Raw genomic sequence first — 25,928 nt, 5'->3', positions numbered from 1 at the left:
GTCGTCTCTCGTCCTGACATTTCTCTAGATAGTGTTTTCTGAAACCACCCTCGGTGGTTTAGCATCTCGAAGCGTGGTTGCCCAAAACTGAAATGAATGCCCCCGGACCAAAGATAAGATTCTGTTTACTGCTCCTTGTAATGGGAATGACTAAGAAAGCCACCATTCATCTTGATCAAATACCGTGTGGGTTTTTTCCAGCTTTTGTTTCCAGTCTCCACTGGAACCATGGGATTTATTTCAGAGCTATCGGAGTTCCTTTCTCCTAAGAGTTGCGAAGACCAGCGGAGACAGATGAGATCTTAAAGATCTGTTCGCTCTTTCTGTAGATGACATTTAAGAAAAATAGTGGCTGTGTCTTGCCTCTGTGGTCTAAAGCAGGAGTCAGCCAGCTTTCTGTAAAGTGCTCTAAATAGCATGGGCTACACAGGCCCCTAGCCTCTATCACAACTACACAACTACTCAGATTTGCCGTTGTCCCATGGAAGCAGGCACAGACAATACGTAAATGAACGAACGTGGTTGCGCACCAGCAAAACTTTCTTGTTATTATTATTATTATTATTTTTATAAAAGCAGTTGACAGATCCACTATCCCTAGTTTTCTGACCCCTGATCTAAAGCCATAGAGAAATTCTAGAATTTTATACCTTGGAAAACTGCTTCTCAGTCTTCTTGACTCATTTCTCTTCCTCTCTCTCTACTCACCTTGCACACACGCCTCCAGCATGTCCATTCTGGGGCCTGCGGCCTCTGCGTTCCCACCATCCTCCTGGTCGACCTCACCCAAATGCAAGGCCTCTAAGACATTGCACGTGCGTGCTTTGATCTCTCTCTCAAGAGCCAGAACCACATATCAAATCCACCCACTGGGGGCCAGTACATGTATTTCCCAGAGGCATCCTAAACTGTCTGTATTCAAAATATAATGCATGGTCTTTCTCCATAGTAAACAACCTCTCTAGCTGGTGAGTTGTATCACCCAGTTTCCCAAGCAGATTCCCGTGCAAGCACATTAAGTTCCATTGACTGAAATGTCTCTTCCTTTGTCCTCCTCTCCCTCCTAGGGGTCCTTATCATCTTGACTCAATCCTCTGCCTCTTGCATCACTACCCCACCCTGCCACTCACCACAATCTATTTTCATGACATTGCTCAAGTGATCTCTTAGGAACACTTATCTGATCATGTGGATTAAAAGCCTTCATGGACACCTACGAATACCCCACAGCATGACGCATAAGGCCCCCTTATGACATTGCTCTTGCCGGGTGCACATGCAAGGAGGGACAGACAGACAGACAGACATTGTACAATTAGGAAACTTCAGGAGCATCTACATTCCAAAATCACAGCAACCACTCTCTGAGAGCTTCCCCAGAAGAAACACGTGAACAGAGACCAACACAATGCAAAGGCATATTTTACTACTAGCGGGGACTCTGGCCAAAACACTACTGTGGACGTGGGTGAACCGGGACAGGCAGAGGAAGCCAGGAAGGATTCTGACACCCAGGCTAGGGAGGCTGAACTCCTTCACCCAGTCTCCTGTCTCCTGCTTGCATGTCCACCAGGCTGGAAGCTGTGCTAAGAGGAGAGGCATAGGGTAGTCAAGGGATGCCTTTCTCGACGAAAGGACTGTGCCCTGGGCCCATCAAGACCTCTGACCCTGCAGGAAGAGAGCCAAGGAAGACACAGAGTGGCAGGCTTAAATAAGGCCACCTTTCTACAGCAGTTATCATTTTGTTGCTCATAAGCATTTATAAATAATGTTGTTTACTTGCTTCCCTAATAATTAATTTATTCATTTATTTATTCAAAATATGATTAAGCACTTATTGTACCCAATTCAAATAGGCAATAAAATGATTAAGTGCATAGCTCTGGAACCCAGTTTAAATACCCAGTTCTCCACTTCCTAGGTAGGTGTCTGTAAAATTAAACAAAATAAAAATGAGAGTAAGTTATGCCAGGTGATAACGTCGCCACTTCACAGCACTACGGAGAAGGCCGACTGGGAACAGACCCGCAGCAGGCACAGCGCAGGCGCAGTGAGCTCTCGGGATGCATCGGCCACGGTCCATGTTGCCGGCTGCTGGGTGGGATGCGCATTCCTTTCTCTTTCCTCTCCTTTGAGAACAAAATCCAGACATCAGCATTTTGTTTGTTTGTTTAAGTTCAAAAGCAAAGCTACTACCCAGAGACCTTAACATGGCCATTATTTGGGGAAAAAAAATCACTCGGGCGATACAAATCCCTTTCTTCTATGACGAGATTGTAGCCAATAGTCTAGCTGCACGAAGCGGCAGCGACACAAGGACCAACTACTCTCTAGCCCCATCCTGGGCTGATGTGTCGCTGGCATGCCGTCTGGAGACTTTCCCCAGCCATCCACATTAGCGTGTGACCTTGAGTCTTGGCCTTTGAAAAGCACGATAGGAGCATCTACAAAGCCAAAGCTCTTGGTCTTGCAGGGCAGCCGTTCATGCCATTCATGCCCCGGGGACTGACACATTCAAACTAACGACCTGAGAGCACGCTGCGCCTCTCCCGAGGCTTCAGCCAAACACCAGGAGCCTGGACTGCCCTTGAGAGCATTCCTTTGATTCGGCGTGACAGTCTGGGCCCCAGAACGCGCTGGTCGAATGCAACATAGAGGGGGTATACACAATTATCGGCACACAGATAAACCCGGGTCCTTTCCAAGCCCTAAATACTCTTTACAGAAATTCCGGAAATAACAGTTAACCCGGAGAAAGAAGAAAAAGGTCTATTTGGAGCTTGTAGTATAATTTATTATACTACAGATTATAATAAATTCCAGGTAGATTAATGAGTTAAATGTTAAAAATCTATCCTGAAGCAATTTTAAGTAATGAAAAAGCTAACCAAGAATTACTTTCAAATCGTTTTCTGAACTATAAATGGGGAAAGGCTTTCCAAACTCAGAAACAATAGAGGCAATCCCTCCCAAATACGGTCTGATGTGACTAACTATAATATGCTTTTTTATATACTCTAAAAGTTGGAAATTTTTAAAGTTAGAAGAAAAATTAGAAAAGTATTTGCCCCAAAATGACAGAGAAGGTTTACTACCCTTAATTTATAAAGTGTCTTTACAAACCTATAATAAAATTATTTTATTCTAAATTATAAATGGATTGTTCTAAACCAGAGCTAAAGAATGTAAATACTATTTATTTTCAAAATCAGGCTGTTAAAATGCCTTAGAGAACCATCAAACTAAATAAATGTGTACATTTGGGCTTTTTAAAAAATGGAATAACATTATTACCTGCTTCATAGAGTCTTCGTGAGGAGTGAATTAAATAATGCATGTAAAGTATAGCACCCTGCAGGAACAAGGGGATTAAAAGAAAAGTTTTCTGTTTCCTGTGATTCCAGAGTGTGCATAATTTTAGACTTCTAAACTTTAAGGGAGAATGGACCAAGCCCCGTCTTACTCCAAACAGAAGCCACCATAGCACTTTGTAACAACCATGCACAAAGAAATGCATGAATACATTCTACCTGACGATTTCATTCAGGTCGTCACTGATCGAAACGCAAATGAGTCAACGCCCCAAGAAGCAAGCTCTGGTGTTGTGACTCAGTCACGGCTCCAAAGGAGGCACACAGAAAGCCCGCCCCCCAGGCCACTGTGTGGCGATGGCAGTGGCTGGTGAGCCGTGTGGGCAAGAAGCAGCAGCAGAAGGGACCCCCGGGTTTGATGGGCAGCACCCCGGGATATCTCCGATGACCTCAAAGGATGACACGATCTGTTTCAGAAAACTGTTCAAACACTTATTTTCATCCACTTGTTCAAAATTTAAATACACTTTATTTAGTACTGTAAGGAGAGCCTAAGAAGGCAAAAGTGGACAAACAAAATACTGGACCCACTACTCAAAAAAGAAGTCAAATCACTGGCTGAGTCATAGAGTGAAACTCAGTGGTTCCAACACAGCTTTTTTTTTGCCTAATATATTCATTATATTTCTCTACATTTCCATTTTAATTATCACAAAGAAAAGGTAGCAACCAACCCTTTTGCCATGTGCTGTAATTTATCCTTGCTCTAGCAAGATAAGTAATACCACTCCAAATATATCATAAACAAAATATTTATTAGGAAGGCCTTATTAGCATGCATTTCATTCTGATAATAAGGTTTAGGAATTTAAATTAATATCAGCATTATTTGAGAACATGGCCATTAACATTTAATAATATTTAGCATTTATATAGTCCTTTGTGTTTCCAAAGCTCTTTAGTCGTTAATTAATTAAACTGCAAATGATCATTGTGAGCAGGTTCAGCTCATGGCTTGTTCAGTAACAAAACTTTCCCAACCAGGAGTTTGGCTATTTTCTAGAAAGTTCTTTCATGCGCCGTGAGATTGCCAGTGTATCCAGACGGGAATCTCCCAACTGCAATCCGTCAATGGTAGCGGTGCAATGCAATGGTGCAATCCCACCTGGTAGCGGTGGGAACCGGAGATGGGAAGCTAGCAGGAGGGCAGAGCTCTTTGTAAACCTTGAAATGTCTTGATTCCTCCTCTGCGCTGTTGCTCCTGGTCCCCTGACCTTTCAGACCACACACTGACATGATACAGCCAAGGGCTTAAAACATACCTCACACGTAATATTTATCCATTTAAATGATGTCTCAAAATGCTGTTTGATTCAAAACAAAATAGCTTGAAGCAGGAAACATCCCTCCCCCGGTGGAGTGGGGGAAAGAGGACCCTTACTCTCCAATAGTTAATGGTTCCCTATTACCTATATGCAATAAGGATTCCAGTTCCTCAGATCTGCTATGTAGCCCATCTGCAATGTCATATTTGACTTCCTGCTCCTTCACACAGCACCTCACAACTGCAGAATACAGTGCCATTTCAGTCCAACTTGGTCTCAGTGAGCATGCGCAGGTCCATCTGGACCAGCGTTAACAATGCAGACTTGAGGGGTGGCCTGGCTGCTCTTGGACGACGTGTGCCCAGGAAGATTCCCGGGTCAGCGCTGGTTTCCTGGTGGAAGCAGAATGGTGTCTAAACCCACCTGGGCTGTCAGGCTGCTGTGTCCTCTTCTGCTTCCTGGCCCAGCCCAGTGCCCCCCCAGCAGGGCATGCTGTCCTCATCTTACTGCGGTCTATAGCCCGTGGCTCTCTGCATGATGTAGCGAATGCTCAGCTTTGCAAAGAGTCTCGGGGCTGGTTCTTTGCTTCCGTGTGTGGGGCAGGCAGAAGCCAGTCCCCAAGGATTCACCCCGAGGGTCCAGGGCAGAGAGCTCTGTCTCCTTCCTCTGAAAGATAATTTTAGCAAAGCCGGGCTGAGAAAACTCTGGAAAAATTCGCGCACTGGTAGAAGAAAGCGTAAATTTATTATCAGCAGGGAAAAAGAAAATTATTATCATCCATCAGAGTGGTGCGGAAGACAGGGAAAGGCCTTAGCGAAGCCACTCCGCGGGTCTCAGCTCTGCCTTCTCTGGCTGTCCACCGGATGCGCAGTCCAGTTCTTTAAACGGCGCCTGCTTCACTGGAGTGGCTGGGATAACGGTCTGCCTCCTCCGTGGTACAGAGGTCACCAGGTTGGAGTTGCCTTTTATACAAGATCAAAACCAATATAACAAAATCTGTTTAAATAATAAAATGTGCTCCGCTTTATATGGCCACATACATCCCAAAACATGCTACCGAACTATCCCTGGGGACCGGATTTTCTGGCTTGTAGAGATGGCTCACTTCCCATGGGTCTTCTTCAGGACCCTGTTATTAATTTAAATATACTCTTCATATCATCAATACATATCTGCTTGAGAGAAACAGAGAGGGAGAGAGAGAGGCAAAAATGTACGTTAACCCTGCACTTCTGATACCCTGACATACAGCAGATGTCTAACTATTCCTTTCTAATCACAGCCATCACTCTACATATTGAATGGTTCTCTACTATCTACACGGAGTATAAATCCGAACTCCTCAGATCTGATATTTCACCTTTTGTTTTTTTGTTTGTTTTTTAAATTATTTATATTTTATTTATTTGTTTTTAGAGAGGGAAGGGAGGGAGAAAGAGAGAGAGAGAAACATCAATGTGCAGTTGCTGGGGGCCATGGCCTGCAAGCCAGGCATGTGCCCTGACTGGGAATCGAACCTGCGATGCTTTGGTTCGCAGCCCGCTCTCAATCCATTCAGCTACACCAGCCAGGGCTGATATTTCACCTTTTGTAACGTCTCATTTGACTTGCCAACATTCGGCGTCACAGGTTCTCTCCCAGCCCCAGCACACAGACTGCGCAGCAGGCGGGTGTGGTCTATCTGCCCGTTCTGCAAAGACAAGGGCTAGCGTCCCCATCTCGGAGCTTTTATTTAAGCCATTTCCATTACCCAAAATGTACATTTATTTTTCAGCCACTCCTATACACTGTGAGGTCCTTGAGAAGACCGACTGGGTATTATTCATTTCTCTATTTCCACAGTGTTTGGAGAGCTTTTTTGAACGCACTAGCAGTCACAAATGGGTCTTAAACAATAATTGGATTGAAAAAAACAAGTCCAGTTTTTGTCTGTTTGTTTTTCATGCCTGCCACTGAGGGATGGTATCGAACTTCAACACCTTTACTCTAAGGGAAGATTTATAGCATAAAGATTTCTTTCCAGATTTTTTTATGTGACCCAATAGAAATATGATGGCTCGTGGTTAGAAACAGAATGGATTCTAGTCCGAGAATCACCAAATGTAGGAAAACTAAGATTTATTTTTTTATGAAATAACTTGCCTATGTTTAGGAAACTCCCAGGATATATATCTCACAATTAGAAAAGTTCATGTAATGTACATACATGTTCCCTCCTGTTTCTATGATCCCACAAGTGGGTCCCAGTGGTTACTGCACTTAACTCTGTCAACAGGCAGCAAAAATGTAGCTGAAATATACATACATGTGTCTCAAATCTATAAAAACATACCTCTTTTCATTGAAATGGCAGATAAAATGTTTAGTCTTCTTTTTAATTTGAGATTAAGTTTATGGGACATTTTACTCCTGAATTGAAAAAACAATAAATGTATTATGTTGTTAAGAATCAATTTCATTTGACATGTAAAAAAGTTTGCCTCAGGTCTCTGCCGTCTGGAGGGCACCAGGCGTGGTGCTGAGGACTCAAGGACACAAAGTGTGTCCATCTTCGGTGTGAGTAGCTCACACTCTCGCAGAAGGACCAGATGTGCAAACAACTAACAGTGTGATGTGTTGCATAGTAACAGTAAGAGAAAATGCCACAGGAGCACAGAGCAAAGGCCATGCCTCCTTCCTGTGGAGACATACACTGAGACAAGCAGAGCCGAAGGCTGACCTTGGGGCTGGCTAGGCAGAGAACAGCTGAACCCTTTGCAAGAATTAGAGCATTGAAAAGAACAGTTTATGGTGCCCGGGAGATTGACAGGGGCTTACGCTGGGAGAGGAAAAACTGAGTGTTGGGGCTGGTAAAATCAAAAGCCAGACAAACAGCATCAACACGTAAAGCAAGCCCTGGCGGGGACTGCAGCAAACTGGAGCCCAAGTGTCTTGTCTGCAGAGGCTGGCGGGGCACCGCTCCCCCAAACACGTGGCTGCCAGAGGAAGTGCCGGCCAGATGGGCCTGAACGTGGGATTTGAAAAAAAATGAACAGAAATAAGTGACAAAGGGCTGGAGATTGAGTTCAGTCACGTGGCCAATGATTTGGTTTACCACGCCCACATCCGGGAACTCCAGTAGAGCCCCCGGCCACTGAAGTGCAGAGGAGCTTCCTGGCCGGCGAGCCCAGTGATGTGCGGGGAGAGGCCGTGGAAGCTCTGCGCCCCCCTCACACTCATCCTGCGTGTCCTTTGTCATAAAACTGTATGTGAAATGAGTAACAGTAAAGTAAAATCTAAAAAGGAACAAGAATATGAATTTTCATATAAAAATCTACCAATTTTTACTTATTAGAAACTGCTTTAGACTTCTTTTTTTTTAAGATTTTATTTATTTATTTTTAGAGAGGAAAGGGAGGGAGATAGAGAGAGAGAAACATCAATGTGCGGTTGCTGGGGGCCGTGGCCTGCAACCCAAGCATGTACCCTGACTGGGAATCGAACCTGCGACACTTTGGTTTGCAGCCCGCGCTCAATCCACTGAGCTACGCCAGCCAGGGCTAGACTTCTTAATACTATGTTATAGTCAAACAAAATATCTGTGGGCTAAATCTGACCTGCAAGTGGCCGAGGTCACTTGCCGAGGTCAGAGTCCTCTCACACGGAGGACAAGGCTGGAAGGTGGGTTGGGGACGGGTGGTAGAAGGGAAAAATAAAGTCATAAGTGCATTTTGCTTTTGTAGGTGAAGGAGGGGGTTCCACCACCTACACACATGTCGAACTTACTGTACACGAGAAAGGTGCTCCTCGCATACTTGATCGTGTATCCACTACGCCTCGAGAAAGCTATTTTTTAAAGTTACAGGAATAGAAACATGCCTTCCAACATCAAAAATAAATAAAATTCACATAAATATATTTGGTAGTTACCAAGTCTGTCCAGCGCCACTTGCCTTGTGCACCTGATGGCAGGTGGAGGCTGGAGGTAGGAGGGCCCCAGGTGAGGGACTGAAGCCGTTCACCAGCGGTCACCTGGGAATGAGCAACCCATTGGGATTGCGACTTGGAAGGAAAAGAACGAAGAGAGTAAGAGACGTGAGCCCTGGCCCTCCGTCTCTGCGTTTCTTTAGTCTCCTGCTTCTCATAAGAACTAAGAGAAAAGAAAGACAAAACATGGGTGGGGCGAGTGTAAAGGGGGGCGTGCAGGAAAAGGAGGCGGTCCCATCTGGTTGTCGTCTTCACGCCGTGCTGCTGCTTCTGTGGACCCTGTGTGGCAGTAGGTTCTTCCACGGACCTGCTGAAATGCTTATTTTCGGCCCACGGTGAAGAGCGTAAGCCGTGATGGGAATAAAGAACGAGAAGTGCTCCAAAGCCGAGAAGATTATTGCTAATCAGCTCGCTCTCTGGGCTCTTACAGATTCAGCCGCGATAGGCCTGCCTCAGACAGGAAGAGGGTCTAGGGCTGGGGGGCGGTGCTGGAACTTTCTGATGAGCCTATCTTCCTCTGTTTCAGGAGCTAAGTTAATTAATTGGTTAATTAGCATATTATTTTTCATTCGATTACATGTAATGCATATATGCATTCTCAGGAAATATATGCAAGGAAAAGACAGAAAACTCGTAACTGATCTTTCCTGTGTGAGGTATTTTCAGGGATTTCTACCACCTTTCAGGTGAAGTTAAATTTCCTGAGAGAAGAAACTACACATTTTCCCACGCACAATGGATTTTTTTCTTTTCTTTTTTCTTCTTGAGTGAAAAGGCAGTGACAGAAAGTATAAAGCAAGGTTCAGAATTCTATTAAACACGTGTACTTTGTGAGCTGTTATGTTAACGATGAAATTGTATCCAGTGTAAGTTCTCAGCACAATGGATCCAGTTATGCTCTGTGGCTCACGTTAACATTATTAAGAACGGTGCTGTGTAATCGCACAAATCACATGACAAATTATCTACACTGGATGTTAAACCATGGGCAAAGATAGCAAATAAGAGGGAACTGGGTCGGTCAAATGGTAGGTAATAGAGCATATCAAAGTTAAACTGCTGGGAAGGTTGCTAGGCAGTGAATGATGGTCAGAAAGCTGACTTTGTAGATGTACGGCTGAACCCACAGGCTGGAGACCCAGGCAGAACCGTCTGACCCTAAATCTTCAGGTGACTTACTTGGGGATCCTGGAAAAGCCATCCATTTCGCTAAAGTCACATCTCACAACATAAAGTGGGTCTAGTGCTTAATACTTAATAAACATACAATAGAAGGTAGCTGCTGCCATTACAGATTCATAGGCAAGCCCTTTAAGTATTATTCCGTCATACCAATCCATTTTACAGAATAGAATATTGAGACTAGAGACATAAGCTTACTGGCTTAGGGTCACGCAAATCGTTAGAAACAGAGCTAGGAAAGGAACAGGAAACCATGAACTCTTCCCCGTTTTTGTATTTTATTTTATAGGTAATATCTGTCTTGTTCTTTATCACAGCTTTACTGAAGTATAATTGTCATATAATATTCATAGCTATTTGAAGTGTACAGTTTGATGAGCTCTGGCATATGAACATGCCTATGAAACAGCCACCACAATCAAGATAAGAATGTAACCCTTGACTCCCCAAAGCTCCCTCCCCATCCTGTATAATCAATTTCTATCAAATATCTTCCTCACCTGCTATGGACAACTGGCCCACCACCTGTCATGATAGAAAGTTTTTCATTTTCTGAGACTTTACATAAATTGAATCAAATAGTACATGTGTTTATAGTACACTATCCTTTTTATTGGGGGAGGGGTCTGACTTCTTTTGCTCAGAAATATTATTTGAGATTTATTCATGATTTTGAATTTAACAATTGCTCACTCAATTTTATTCCTGAATGGTATTCCTTACCACGATTTGTTCACTCATTAACCTGCAGATAGGCATTTCAGACGTTTCCAGTCTGGGGCTATTATAAAAAAATCTGCTATGCTCATTTGTGTATAAGTCCTTGCGGGACATATGTTTTTATTTCTCTTGGGTAAATACCAGGCATAGATTAGCTGTCTTATGGTAGAAGGAAATTCAGCTTTGGAAGAAACTGCCAAACTGCTTTCCTACGGGGCTGTGCTTCCTGCATTCCTGCTGGGAGAGTCTGGGAGTTCCAATTCCTCCCGTCTCCACAGACACATGTAGTATGAATTTTCTATTGTGGTGTAACAAATTTCCACGAACTTAGTGCCTTAAAATAACATAGACTTATTCACTCACAGTCTTAGAGGCCAGAAGTCTGGGCCCAATGGGGCTGGGTTTACTCTAGCCACACTAGGCTAAAATCAAGACATCATCTAGTCTGCATTCTGGTGTGCAGCTCAGATCCTCTTCCGAGCGCACGTGGTGTGGCAGAACTCAGCCCCTTCGTGTTGTGGGAGTGAGTTCCCATTCCGTGCTGGCTGTGGGTGGTGGGCTGGTGAGGTCAGCTCCTAGAGACTGCCTGCACTCCTTGACAGGTGGCTGCACTCCGTAGTCCTCGCAGCTGGCCCAGGTGCACAGAACACCTCCCTTGCTTCTGATCTCTCCGACTTCCCCCTTAATGACCTCAAATCCAGATCTAAAGCCTGGTGTGATTAGGATCAGGCTGATCCAGATAATCTCCTTATCATGCATTCAACTGATCTGGGAACTTCATTACATCCACAGAAATCCTTTTTTCACGAGAATAATATTTCATCATCTTCATGGGTTCTGAGCACACTCAAAGGAAAGATACTATATAAGAATATTATGTAAGTTCAAGAGCCATTGGGGGTCATCTTAAAATTCTGCTTACCATAATATTTTCTTAAATATAGCAGAGGTATTTCATGCTGATTTTGATTTGCATTCCCCTAATGACTAATAAGACTAAACATCTTTTTAAAAACTTCTCGCTTGTAATCTGATTATCTCCTTTGGTAAAGTGTTCAAAACTTTACCCAGGTTTTAATAGTTTGCCTCCTTACTGAGTTTTTTTAAAGTGCTTTAGATACTACAGATGCAAGAGTTTCGCTATATATATTTGCATGCATCTTCTCCCAGATTGCTTTTTCATTTCCATAACTTTAAAGAGTAAAGCATTTAATAAAATTTTTGATAAAGTCTAATTTATTGATCTCCTTCTTTTATAGTTTGTGGAGGTTTTGTATCATATTTAAAAGATATTTGCCAAATTCCAAGGTCATTAATTTTTCCCTATTTTTTATTACACAAGTTTTAAACCTTTAGGTCAAACATTTTGGCCTGTGCTTCATTTTCAGTTAATTTCTGAATATGATATAAGAAAAGGGTCAAGGTTTATAATTTTCATATGGATAACTAATTGTTAGCACCGTTTATTGAAGATATCCTTTCCCTATTGAACTGCTCTGACACTTGTGTTAAAAATCAATTGTCCATATATTTGTGGCTCTATGTTTGCTTTATGACAATGCAACATTGTCTTAATTACTGGTAGCTTTATGTAATAAGTCTTAAAATCAAGTAGTATTAGTTTCTTACTTCCTTCTTTTTCAGACCGGTTTTGGCTTTTCTAATTACTTTGCATTTAAACATGAGTTTTAGAATCATCATGTGAATTTCTTAGAAGGCATGCTTGGATCTTAACTGAAATTGCATTATCTCTCTGGATCAATTTGGGTAAAATTGATATCCTAAGACTATTGCGTCTTCTGACCAATGAACATGCTGTATCTTTCTATTTATTCTGGTCTTTTTTTTTCACCATGATATTTTGAGGTGTTGAGTGTATATATTTTGCAAAACTCTCATCAATTTCTCACAAGTATCTTGTATTTGTGATGGCATTTTCTCTTTAATTTCAATGTTTGCTGTTTGTGGATAATAAATGGAAATTCAATTTACTTTCTATTTCCCACTATAAATACTTTTAATGCCTTTTTCTTGCCTATCACATTGGTTAGTATCGGGAGTACACTATAGAATAGCAGTGGCAAGGACACACTTACGAAGTAATTCTCGGTCTTAAGGGAAAAGGATCCAGGCTTTCATCATTAAGTGTGATATAGTTGTAGATTTTCCTAGATGCCTTTATCAGATCAAGAAAATTCCTTTTTCTTTCTTGTTTGCAGAGAGTTTTTTAAAATCATAAATAAGTGTCAGATATCATCAAATGCTTTTTCTACATCTATTGTGATCATATAATTTTTCTCCCTTTGACTCTTGATATGGTGAATTATATTGTGTTAGCTTGTTAATGTGATGAATTACATATTAAATCAACCTTGCATTTCTGAGATAACCTCTATTTGGTCATGATATGTTATCCTTATCATTGCAATGTATTTGTTAAAATCTTGTTTAAAAATATGTCTATGTTCATGCTGGCTATACAGTCCATTGACTTAAATTGTTTCTTCATTTCTAAAACAATGCTATAACATTTCTTTAAACACTGAATAACTGCATCCCTTGCAATTTTTTATGTAATATTTCAATTTTCATACCATTTGACTCATGAGTTATTTATTATTTTGTTTACTTTCCAGATATTTTAGAAATCTTCAGGTATCTTTCTGTTACTGATTTCTAACTTAATTCTATCTTGGTCAGCAAAAAAAGATACTTGTATGATTTTAATACTTTACAATTTGAGGGGAGCTTTTAATGGCTAAGAATATGGCCTATCTTGGTAAACATACCAAACGCACTTCATAATAATTTGTATCCTGTTCTTGGTGGTTCTAGGGTTCTATAAATATCAGTTAAGTCAAGTTGTTGCTAATACTATTGAAGTCTTGTATATCCGCAGTTTGTCTACTTGGCCAATCAATTATGGGGAAAAAAAGATGATGAAATTTTTGGCTGTGGTTGCTGATTCTTCTAATCCTCCTTTCAGTCCTACCGATTCCATTTTAGGCATTTGGAAGCTATGTTATTAGGTGTATAGCCTTGTGCCTCTTTATGAATAAACCCCTTTATTACCATGAAATGATCTTCTTTATCTTTAGTAGTATTCTCTGTTCTAAAATTTACTTTGCCTAATATTGATATTGCTACTTCAGCTTTCTTTTGGTTGATGTTAGTATGGTATATATCAATTTCTGTCTATTAATCTAACCTATTTAGGTTTATCATTAAAACAGGTATCTTATGGGCAAGCTTTTAAAAATCCATTCTGATAATCTCTGCCTTTTTATTGAGGTGTTTAAAGCATATACCTTGCATGTGAGTATTAATTTGCGTGAGTATTAATCTGCCATTCTGCTATACTTTCTATCTATTCTGTCTGTTCTTTGTTCTGTTTTTTTCTGCTTTGTTTCAAATGAATTGAGCATTTTTTAATGACTTACTTTTATCAGTTTTATTAGCTGTTAATGCCATCCAATGCATTTTTTATCTCAAACACTGTATTTTCAACTCCAGAAATTCAATTTGTGTTTCTTTTTATCTTTATATGTCTCCTCAGCATCCCTGTGCTTTCCTCTATCTTCGTGAACATATGGGGTATATTTACAATTTTTCTGAATCTTTGTCTCCTAATCTTATCACCTTTCCCACTCCTGTGTCTTTTCTAACAATTGAGTTTTCTTCTCATTATAATTTTTTTCCTGCTTCTTTGCTTGCCTCATAATTTCTGAAGAAACATGAATTTATTCTGTTGGATACTGAATTCTTTTTGAGCTGTATTTTGAGATGTAGTTCAGGTACTTAGAAAAAGATCGACCCTCCTGAATCTTGCTTTTAAGCTTTGATCGGTAGGACCAGAGCAATGTTTAATCTAGGGTTCATCTGGCCACACCACTGAGACAGCGCCTTTCTAAGTACTAAAACCAATACCTGTGCATCCTGAGGTTTTTCAGTTCCATCTTGCTGCGACTCTGCTTCTCTCCCATGATTCTCTTCCTGACTCCAAACTGTTTCCTCACAGCGTGTGCCTTCCAGCCCTGAGCAGAGGACTCCAGAGGAATCCCCTTGGAGCCAACTCTTATCTCGGGCACTCTGCCTTGCTAGTTCCAGGCCCCCTGCACTGCCCAAACTCTCCACTCTCACCAACCCAGGGATACTGCCGGGCCCAGGGTGGGTTCCCCTTCCTGTTCTGCAGCCTGGAAGCTCACTCCAAGCAGCCAGCTGAGACTTGTCAAGCTCACCTCTTCCTTCCCTTCTCTCAAGGACTGCCGTCCAGCGCTGCCTGTTGTCCAGTGTCTGAAACTACTGTTTTATATTTTTGTCCACTTTTTCAGTTATTTAAAATAGGGGGATAGGTCTGACCCCTGTATCTCCAGTGTGGCTGAATACAGAAGTCTATGTGTTCATGTAAAATAAAAATCAATACTGCAAACACTATTACTTGCCTTGCAAGTCAATAAAGAGAGGTTTTTATCATCCGTGTTAATGATCACATAGCATTCTGGTGAGTGAGTGAATCGTGATCTATGAACTCATCCCCTATTGCCAGACAGATGGTTTTTCCAACTCAGTGACATTTCCAAAGCGCTCTGATGAAAACTATAGTCCTTGGCTTTCTGTCCTGACACTAAGCTGACTTTAAAACTCTAAAACTTTCTAGGCTGCCATGTTTGTTCTGTGGTTTCACCTCAAATATCTTTTGCTGGAATTCTTAACAAGGGGAAAGGTGAGAAGAAAGACAGTCAGTTTTGACAGATGATATTCTGACCTGTGTTGGGAACCGCCCTGACTGGTATTAGAAACTGAGACCCCTGCCTAGGCTAAGGCTAAGGGAACGCCCTTGGAACCGTGAGCCGGCAAGGAGACAAAAGCTTATCTTCCTGGCAGAAATGCTGTTTCTGCTGATGAACCCCAAAAAGCTTGGTCGGTTAGCCAAAGACGGGTAAGATTCCCCACGGGGGGAACAACCCAAGCCAGGCACGATCACTTTGGGAGGCCCCCCAAAAGAAGGACTTGGGGGGGCTGCAGCAAAAGGGGGTGATGGACCCTCACTCCTCGGCTTTGACAAAGTCTGAGTTCTCAGCGTCCGGAAGAAAATCTCCTTATCTCTCGGTGGCCTTAGTTCCCGCGCTCCACCTAAGCCTGAAACAATGACGGGGAAGTACAGCTCAGTACTGGGAAGTGCGGATTTCCCGGGGGTGATCAGGCCTAAGAAAGAACATGTAAATTACTGTGAAACCTTCTTTGTTCAAGAATGCTCTCAGTTGAATGAGGAGGGTCTTAGGAGGAAGCTAGTTTGTTCCTCAGCCTTACAGCTCTTTGACCCCCAACTCAATAGACCGGCAGAGTTCTTTGTTTTATATATTCCTTACTTCCCCTAATGAGTACTGTACTTTACCTGAATTATTATGCAAAATGAGCCCAATAAAAGCAGGTATGGACTGTAAATCGGCGCGCTCCCCACTAGGGGGGGTGGCCATTCTGTCCCTACTTCCCCACAGAAACTAGTCTGTCTCTGTGCATGTTGTTATTTCTCGCGTGTTTATTGTCGAGCCATCCACAGTGTTCCGTGGTCACTGCTGGCCGGTGACCCACGCGCAACAGACCTGAGACTGATAAAATGTGAAAGTTTTTACTTCAGCCCCGTGCGAACTCTCTTTGGGAAAACTGAGGTTCGGGAAGCCTCGCTTCTGTGAAAATACATAGGAGGAAACTTAGGCTGCCAGTTTACTGGCTGAGTAACTAAAAATACATGGTGCCTTAGCAAGTTAATTCAAGTTGGTGCTGGAGGCAATCTGGAATGAACATAGAAACTTTTAACATGCACTTGTGGCGGAACGGGCACTGGCGGTAGACTCACACTGCAAACGTATGGCGGTTGCTTTAGCTGCTGAAGTAACCTGATGAGCTAATCCATGTCCCAACAGACATAGCCCTGAGTTTGGGCCCAGTAGGTGTGTTTTACAGAGTTTCAGCAGAGAGCCCAGGATTATGGGATAATGAAAAATAAATAATACAGGTAGAAGTGCCATTAAGTTAGAGTTGAGATATGTTAATAGACAGTGAGGTGAATTTGAAATAGACTAAGGTAACCTACATTAATATATTTCACATTTGCAAAGCTTAAAAAAAGACAAATAGCCTGAAATATTTCCTGCAGGGAAAAAAAGAGAAAGAGAGAGGGGGCGGGGGAGAGAGAGGGAGAGAGAGAGAGGGAGGGAGGGAGGGAGAGAGGGAAAGAAAGAAAGAAAGAAAGAAGGAAGGAAGGAAGGAAGGAAGGAAAGAAAGAAAAGAAAGAAAAGAAAGAAAGAAATGTAGTCCTAATGTTTACACAGCAATCAGAATTAGTTCTCTGTTTATTTTACTAAAAGATTACACCTAGATGTCTGGACAGTATAAAGTGTGAAAAGCTTTTCGTTTGTAATTGGGGTTGAATTTCACAAGTCTTAGGAAAATAAACAAGTTGAAGTTTATTTTTTTAAGTTTTCAGATTTTTTTTAGTTTTGAAAAATTAACCAGTTTTCTTTTCGATGTTTAAAACTTTAATGATAGAGAAGGGGAAAAGATAAGCCATTCACAAAAATACAAAAATATAATGGAGATTTATGACTATGGCTTTGAAAATTGTCATGTTCAAAATTGAGATTAGAAAAATGAAAAACACTCAGAAATAATATTGGGAACAAAAGTCCATATTCCATTTAATGTTTTTATATATTTTTTGGTTTTTGTAAAACATTTATCTTTCGCTTTTTAAATTTAAATCAAGATCCTTACTGGTAATGCAGAGTGAGATTCTTTTACTCATTTTTTCATTCAAACTTTTTTTAGCAGAAACTACAACTCTGATAATGCATTCACCTGGGGATACAGTGAGGAAGAGATACAATAGCAAGAAAGCATTTTTAAAAATAAATCACTTTCATAATTACAAATCAGGTGTTAAAAAAATTGTGTCATTTTATATTTTGTTTTTATTGTTTCCTTTGACTAGTCCCAAAGAAGACGATAGTGCCGTCATTTTCTCAGAGCAAAATATGTGCTTTTATGTTCAATGCTTTTGTATTCTCATATACTAGGCATGTCTTTTGTAAAGAGCATGTAGTTTTATTTTATAATTGAGTCAGTCAGTCTTTGCATTTGAACTGGATCATTTAGTCTCTATTTGTAGTTAATATGGTTGTTGACATTTTTATTTAAAGCTACCCTACTATTTGTTTTATATTTGTATCATCAATTATATACTTTTTCCCCTTTCTTGTCTTTTAAAATTATTTTCTATTACTCTATTAGCTTAGTAGTTATATATTCTTTGTATTAGCTTAGTAGTTATATATTCTTTTGTTATTCTTTTAGGGATTTATGCTAGAGATTAAAAAAACATTCTTGACATAGCCCTGGTGATATGGCTCAGTTGGTTGAAGCCACGTCCCATAAACAAGAAGGTTGCAGGCTTGATTCCACATCAGGGCACACACCTGGGTTTCCAATTTGACCCCCAGTCGGGGCGGGTCTGGGAGGCAACCAATCAATGTTTCTCTCTCACGTGGATGTTAGTCTCTCTCTCTCCTCCCTCTCTCTAAAATCAGTAAAAACATATCTTCAGGTGATAACTTAAAAAATACAAACATTCTTGACATATAAAAATCTAATTTTATTCTGTATTTCTGTCATCGTTCCAAAGTTTTCATTTTCTCCCTTCCTAACTTATACATTACTGTTGTTGCATACATTGGTTATTATTTTTATTCAGTCACATATTTACACTCTTAATTCCTTCCTTCATCTTTGAGTTTTCATTTTAATCATTTACTTTCTGCCTGGAAAATATAATATTTGGTATTTGCAATATTATCAATATACAGATGGTAAATACCTCCACGTTTGTTATTTGAAACTGTTTATATTTAACTTTTATTCCTCAAAGATATTTTCACTGTTAGTAAAATTCTAGATATGCTAAAAATACTCTTTCTAAGTTTTTGTCTTTAGTTTTAATCTCATTGTCTGGGGTTTTTGTTTGTTTTTGTTTCTTTTGCATTTGTCCTCCACAAGAGTGGTGAGGATTCATGATTCCAGTCACTTGATACCTTAACTTAATTCTGGAAAATTCTCAAATATTGGTTTTAACCCAGTTTCTCTTTTCTTTCTGGGATTCCAGTAATATTTATATTAGACTTTCTTACGTGTATCTGACCCCTCTTTTGCCTCTTCCTCTGTATTTTTTACTCTTTCGTCTCTCCATGTTTTCTTTTGGATATTTCTTGTAGCTATTTTCTCATTCACTCACTCTCTCTTCAGTTGTGTCTAGAATTCTGTTAAACCCACTCTCTAAAAGCTTAACTGTGATTATTGCATTTTTCAGATCTGAAATTTTTCATTTTAATTTCCTGTTCTGTGTCATAGTTCTTAATCCTAATTCTCCTTTTTATCTTTATATCCTTGAAAATAATAAGAATGGTTATATGAAAGTATGTTTCTGATTACTCTATTTTCTGATTTTTATTTCATTTCTTTCCCTTGTCTGTTTCTCTTGGATTTTTGTTCATATTGATATGTCTCTTTGATTGTCTGTTTATTTTGACTAAATGCCTGACATTTGATTTAAAAATTAATAGAGGTGATTTGAGGATTGTGCTGCTTTCATTCACAGAAAATTTAAGTTCATTGCCGGCAGGTGGCTTAGATATTAGAAATTTGGAAGGACTTCGTTCAAGAAAGGATTCAGTCCCTGTAAATGTCAATTTAACTCAGTATCTCTTACTCTTAAGATGGTGTTCTTCTGGTTCCCTACACAAAGCATCAGGAGTTACCAGGCTCCTTGGACTTCAGTGGTACCTGGACTTTTTCTGTACCACTCTAGTTCTGAGGGGCTGGGAAAATTCTGCTCAGCTTCTCCGCCTCTCAGTCTCCTGCAATCAGTGGCTGTTCCCAGTGGAAAGGCTGTCACCACCTTCCTGAGTTTTCATCTTCTGTCTTGTCTTGGTTGCATCGTTCCTCCTTGCTTTACTGGCTATTTCACAGATTATTTTGTGTCCAACTTTTCTAATCTTCAACCTCTTCAAGAGATGCTGATCCAAATTTCCGAACTTCTGTTGCTACACCTTGAACTTCTCTCTCATAGCTCTCATACCATAGTCCACAAACATGTTCCTATCTCTCAAACATTAAAATGTACAAAAAAAAACCTCCCTCTGCCTCTGGGACTTCCTTAAACCTGCACTATTGCAGGTATGGGACCGTAAAGAAGGAACCATACCTTCTCTTTAGGGACAGATTCCTTAGAGGAGGCTACAGCTACCTGCCCACACTTTCATTTTGCGCTCAGCTTTTACCGGTCTGGTCTTTCTACTTCATCATAATTCAGAAACTGCTGTACAGGAAGTCAGCAGTGACCACCAATCCCACAATCCAACAGACTCATGTTAGCCCGTACCTTACTCTCCTTCACATTTGAAATTCTTGAATCATCCAACCAGTGGATCAGTGTAATTTTAATTTTTATTGGTTTTCTTATTATTGAAGTGTCATCTTCTTTCATATGTTTAAGCACTATTTGCACTCATTCTTCTGTAAACTATCTAGGTTATTGTTCATTTTATGAGAGCTATTTGTACATTAAGAATGTAGTTCTTTGTTTTTATATGAAATACTTTTTTTCATACTTTTGACATTTTTTTCCATGCAGATTTTTCTTTTAATGCAGTAAAATTTGTTATCATTTTGGAATTTTGATTCATATATTAGAAGTCCTTTATGGAATTTCTGATGATGATGTGTGCTGAGCCAGGCTTGGAGGAGGGACAAACAAGATTTGGTATTTTCTTAAAGACTAAAACACACTAAATTTTCTACCAGGCATCTAAGGTTATGAATCCTCAGGATTTCCAATGGATTTTCACTTAAAATCAGATATATGGAGGGAATTCTTTCAGGATTGTATTCTAATCTTATACCCTGTGGAATATAAGGGTTCTGTTAGAATTATCCCAGAATTCAGGGTTACTTGCAGAGCAGGTCAAAGCATAACAGTTCTCATACCTTGCCCATCCTATAGCTGGTCGTTGAAAGAGTATCTAACAGTACCTTAAAAACAGTCCATTTTCAGCCTGTTGTATGAATCGCAGTATAAACTGCGGTGTGCGATAAAGAACCATCAACCAGGAGACGTGGATTTTTGTTTGTATGGTCCACAGAAAAGTGACTTAGTCTAGGGAGAAGACGATGGGAACCAAAACTTGGAAAATTTCCTTTCATATCCTTATGCTCTCATTTATTAGTTGTATGATTTGTCAATCCCTTTTATCTCCCTCGGCCTTTTCAAAAATATCTATAACAAGAGATAACCATTTGTGTCCCAGGTGAGTGATTATAGGTATTTTTTAAAACTCTAAAATGTCTTCCTTGCCCTCACCTCCACCACCTTCTTTAATTTTTTTGGTCTATCATTTTATGTTCTATCTTTTCCCATAGCATTTTAGGTATAGTATCTTATAAAGAAAAGATCCTACATGTGTAAAGGAGAATTGAAAATCTAGTAACGACGAAGATGCATAATTATTGTATAAAATGGGCTGGAGGAATTGAATGCCTCACATAATTCATAATGTATGAAAGATATGAGGAAACAAACACTGAATATTTCTAGAATATAATTGAATCTGGGTAGCACCAGAGTCATATGGGATTCACTTCACACAAGCAAGTTTAGAGTAGAGAAAACAGTAATTCTCTGAGTGAGAAAATAAGGTAACAGAAGAAGAAGAAAAGGTCGATCAAGCGTCAAGATTAGTGAGAGAAAGGAAATGACCGAAAGGCCAATCCAAATGCTGGTGACTCCACAGAAAAAAAAATTAAGAAATTGCCATGACACACGGAAGCTTGGCATTAGACACTTTGCTTGTAAAAATTGGGGTAACAAGAATGATTTCTTGGGTACTAAAAAATTCCTAAAATACTAATATAGTGAATTTGAGTTCATGAAACAAATTATTAAGCCAAACAGGGAATATTTAATAAAAGGAATTTAACTGAGGTACAGAAGAGGTTAAGATATATCTATTATAACTACCTTTTACCTCACTGAAATTTCATATTATAAAAATTAAATATGTTTTAAAAGAAAAAATAGTCAGAAATTAAGTAATATAAGGGGAAATCTACTATAATCTGAATTTAAATGCTTTAGAATACCTGAACCTATTTTATAGTTACACATTTATTTTTAGTGGAAAGGATGTTAAAGAAAAAAATCCAGCAGTAAACAATAGCAAGATACATTTGCAATGTTCTAAGTCTCTTTACTTGTGTACGTGTGGAGTGTCTTTAATGGGCGTGCTTAAATTTTCTTTGTCTCTACAGATACTCCTTTAAAACTATATTCCTAGAAGTCATTTCACTCTCTTTGGGATGTGCTTTGAAATTCATCATGTGCAAATCCTTTTAATAATTCTAAAGGAGGGAGGATAGTGGTGGTGAGAAATTGTTTGATATGCTGTGTACCTTTGCTTTAAGTAGCATTTCAGTATTAATAGCTGCTCCTGAATGTCAGTATGGTAGGCTATATCAGGTGGAAATACTATAGAAGAAAACTTATCATAATGACATAAATATTACTTTCAATAGAAAAGTGGTAAAATATTGAGGTTAGCACAAAATATACTTAGTTCAAGGCACTGAGTTCTCCACTGGAGATCAGACAAATCCAGTCCACGGGCTGGTCTTCATTCTGAACTGGCAGGCCACACATGACGGATGTAACTCTCACTCCCTAAACACATTCAAAAATGTCCCTCGAGCCCCCCAGCCCCCAACTCCTCCCCACTGGCAACTTCCCTCCTGGGAGGCCGGAGGAAATTTATATTGCTTTCTGGATTATGCCAGATACAATTATCACTGAGTACTTCAAAACATTTTCTTTGCAAGTTAGGCCCTGTTAATATCAACTGTCTCCCACAATCATGTGTATTCTGATCAGGTTTCTCTTTTTTTTCTAGGCGATGCACCGTTCAGTCTATCTTCCCTTACCCAGACGTAAAATCTAAGTCCTCGCAGTTCCGTGTGATACAGGGCAGCTGTCCTTCTGACGTCAAAGAATTATCCCCAGATGAAAACAGAGTTGTTGGCTGTCCAAATTTCCTAAAACTGCGATTAACCATTCATTTTTAAGTAACCTAGTTCTTTTTGAAATATGAAAACCTGTTGTCCTTTTTTTCTGTTAATAATGCCTTAGAGTGAGCTCAGATTTTCGATTGCTTGTGTAGTCTGGTGTTATAAATAAAAGCCTGATTCATGATTTAACATGATGCAGAAATAAAAGGTGTTCTATTTGGTAATGTGCGTTTAATCCAAAGTGCCTGAGCTCAGCCCAGCATTCCGACCACTCACTCATCATTCATCTTTGCCTATTAACAAACAGTACAGATTCCGCCGTCACTGCGCTTTTCAACCTGTTGAGATTGGGGTATCAACCTCCTGCACCTTCTAATGGTAGCATTGAGTAATTCTATTGCTTCTCAATGCTAATGCGGCTTCTCCGCTCTTACTCTCTCAGGAAAGCTCTGTCGCTGTCCCATGTCAGGTGACAATGTGTGAGGCAGGAAGTAGCGCGGCCAAGGACTCAGCGCTCCACAGATCCTGTGAGTATGTGACCGGCCAGCTGAAGCACCCGTGGAGGGAGGACACACCACGAAACAATGGGGAAGCCCGCCAGTTACCCAGCAGTGCATCACTCCGGCAATTCGTGGAGAAGCCAAGACAATTACATTAGTCACGAAAAGTATTTTTTCTGTTATAAACCAATCGCCAAAGCAGGGCTGCAGAGAGAAGGAATGCATCAGACAGTAGATATGAAAACGTAATTAACATGCCACTCATTTAAAGAAAAAATATCTGAGACCTGGCTGGCGTAGCTCCGTGGATTGAGCGCGGGCTCTGAACCAAAGTGTCACAGGTTCGATTCCCAGTCAGGGCACATGCCTGGGTTGCAGGCCATGGCCCCCAGCAACCGCACATTGATGTTTCTCTCTCTCTCTCTCTATCTCCCTCCCTTCCCTCTCTAAAAATAAATAAATAAATAATCTTAAAAAAAAGAAAAAGAAAAAATATCTGAAAAACTCATCATGTTTGTATAAGGAATTGGCTATTAATTAATTTTCAAATGTCCCACAATGATCAGATTTAGTTAACTAGTTCATCAGATTAAGTTTGAAAACTGAAGCTTGGAGAACACCCAGTAAGATAGAAAATCTGATAAAATTTTTAAAAGGCTGGAATAAGTTCAACCAATAGGAGATACTGGAAGTGAAGTTTTATAACACGACTTTGTAGTATAGAAGCAGGAAGTAGAATACCAATGAAAGAGGAAGTCGACGATGGAAATGGGGTTCAGAGTGTGGAGGTGTTTCACGTAAGAAACAACATTGTAAGGCTGTGATTACTGATGTCAGAGAAAGTCACCTGCATCAGAAGTGCACACGCTCTTCGGTCATCGGTCCTGTATCTAGTGCTGGGCTGTTGACCCATGTGGACACAGACAAAAGCAGAAAACGTTGATCTTGCTCTAAATGTGCTGAAAATCTAGGCGAAAAAAAGAATACTAGTCAACAGAAAACAGAATGAGAAACTTGGCGGTGAGTAAGCACTAAACTGTGCTGAAACCACAGATGCTATAAAGTATAAAAGAAAGTAGAAAGTAAAATGGGGGGCGCTTCCTTTAAAGATGGTTCAGAAACTGAACCCATACCAGAGGTAAGGGCTGCATTCAGAGATAAGTAAAGGAGTCTACACTTGGGTGAATGGCACTTTGCCACAGATTAACAGCCCTCTAAAAAAATAAATATTGTTTTAAAGTAATAAAAAATATTCTTGGATCTGTAGGAAAATAATAAAACTAGAATAAATGAAATATGTTTTAGGGAAAATGGTTTAACCAGTAAGAAGAATGAGATTAGGATACAAAATGAATGTACAAAAATTAGTTACACTACTATACACTAACAACAAACAATCCAAATAAGAAATTAAATGCCCTGGCTGGCGTAGCTCAGTGGATTGAGCACAGGCTGTGAACCAAAGTGTTGCAGGTTCGATTCCCAGTCAGGGCACATGCCTGGATTGCAGGCCATGACCCCCAGCACCCACACATTGATGTTTCTCTCTCTCTCTCTATCTCCCTTCCTTCCCTCTCTAAAAATAAATAAATAAAATCTTAAAAAAAAAAGAAATTAAAAAAATCCTACTTACGATAGCATCAAGAAATGAAAATTAAATACTTAGGAATAAATTAAGTAAGAATGTGAGAGGTCTATATGCTGAAATTACAAAACATGTAATTTGATGAAAAAACTGAAGGAGACACAAAAACATGAAAAGATACCCCATGTTCATGGACTGAAATAATTAAGATTATAGACTCACTGCACTCTCTATCAAAAGTCCAATGGTATTTTTCACAGAAATAGAAAAAAATCCAAAAATGTGTAAGGAACCACAGAAGACCCGGAACACATCAAAGCAACCTTGAGGAAGAAGAACAAAGCTGGCGGCATCACTTCCTGACTTTAAAACATACTGCATGGCTACAGTGATCAAAACAGCATGGCGCTGGCATGCAAACAAACATCTGCACCGATGGAACAAAACAGAGCCCCAGAGATACATCCATGCATGTAAGGTCAGTTGATCTCTGACAAATGTACCAAGATATATAGTGGAAAACAGGCAGTCTTTTTAATAAGTGGTATTGATAAACTGCTTTTCCCCATGCAGAAGAGTGAAACTGGACCTTACCTCCCTCCACATACAAAAATTAACTCAAAATGGGTTAACTGCTTGAAGGTAATACCTGAAACCATAAAAGTATTAGAAGAAAAGATACCTTTTTGACATTGGTCTGGACAATGATTTTTCAGATATGAACCCAAAAGCACAGTTCAATGCCAGATAGGGTCAATGGAATGAAAAACAAATTTCCAAACTCAAAATATTAAGCCCTCAGTTCTAAACACCCTCTTTTTTATTAATATGACAAAGTTCCTTGTTCTGACCACTGCTCCAACATGTAATAGCCCAAACCGCACTGCCATCACAGTCTCTATGTGTTTTCACCTCTCCGTCTTAGTTTTATCAGTCCTCAGGCCGTCCTCTACTCCGTTCTGACGGTCACTATCATGGTCATCTCTGGCTTACCCAGCCAGATCCTCCTCGATTTCCAATCAATTTCTAACCGATCCAGCCCGCATGCCTGTTCGCGGAGCAGCACTGAAAGACTCAGTACTCTGTTTCTGACTGTGAGAAGGCAGCGGGGAGGCTCGCGGGGCAGTGTTTACAAAGTCTCCGGTCGTGCTCGGTAACGGCCCGGCCTTCACACCCCCTCACCATTCATTCACTCACTCACTCCCTCACTCACCCAGGGCAACTTCCGGGC

Source organism: Phyllostomus hastatus, unplaced genomic scaffold (assembly GCF_019186645.2).
Source record: "Phyllostomus hastatus isolate PE091 unplaced genomic scaffold, TTU_PhHast_1.1 phas_contig_40, whole genome shotgun sequence".
NCBI lineage: Eukaryota > Metazoa > Chordata > Mammalia > Chiroptera > Phyllostomidae > Phyllostomus > Phyllostomus hastatus.
The sequence above is the reverse complement of the archived record's forward strand: the minus strand, read 5'-3'. Positions refer to the sequence as shown.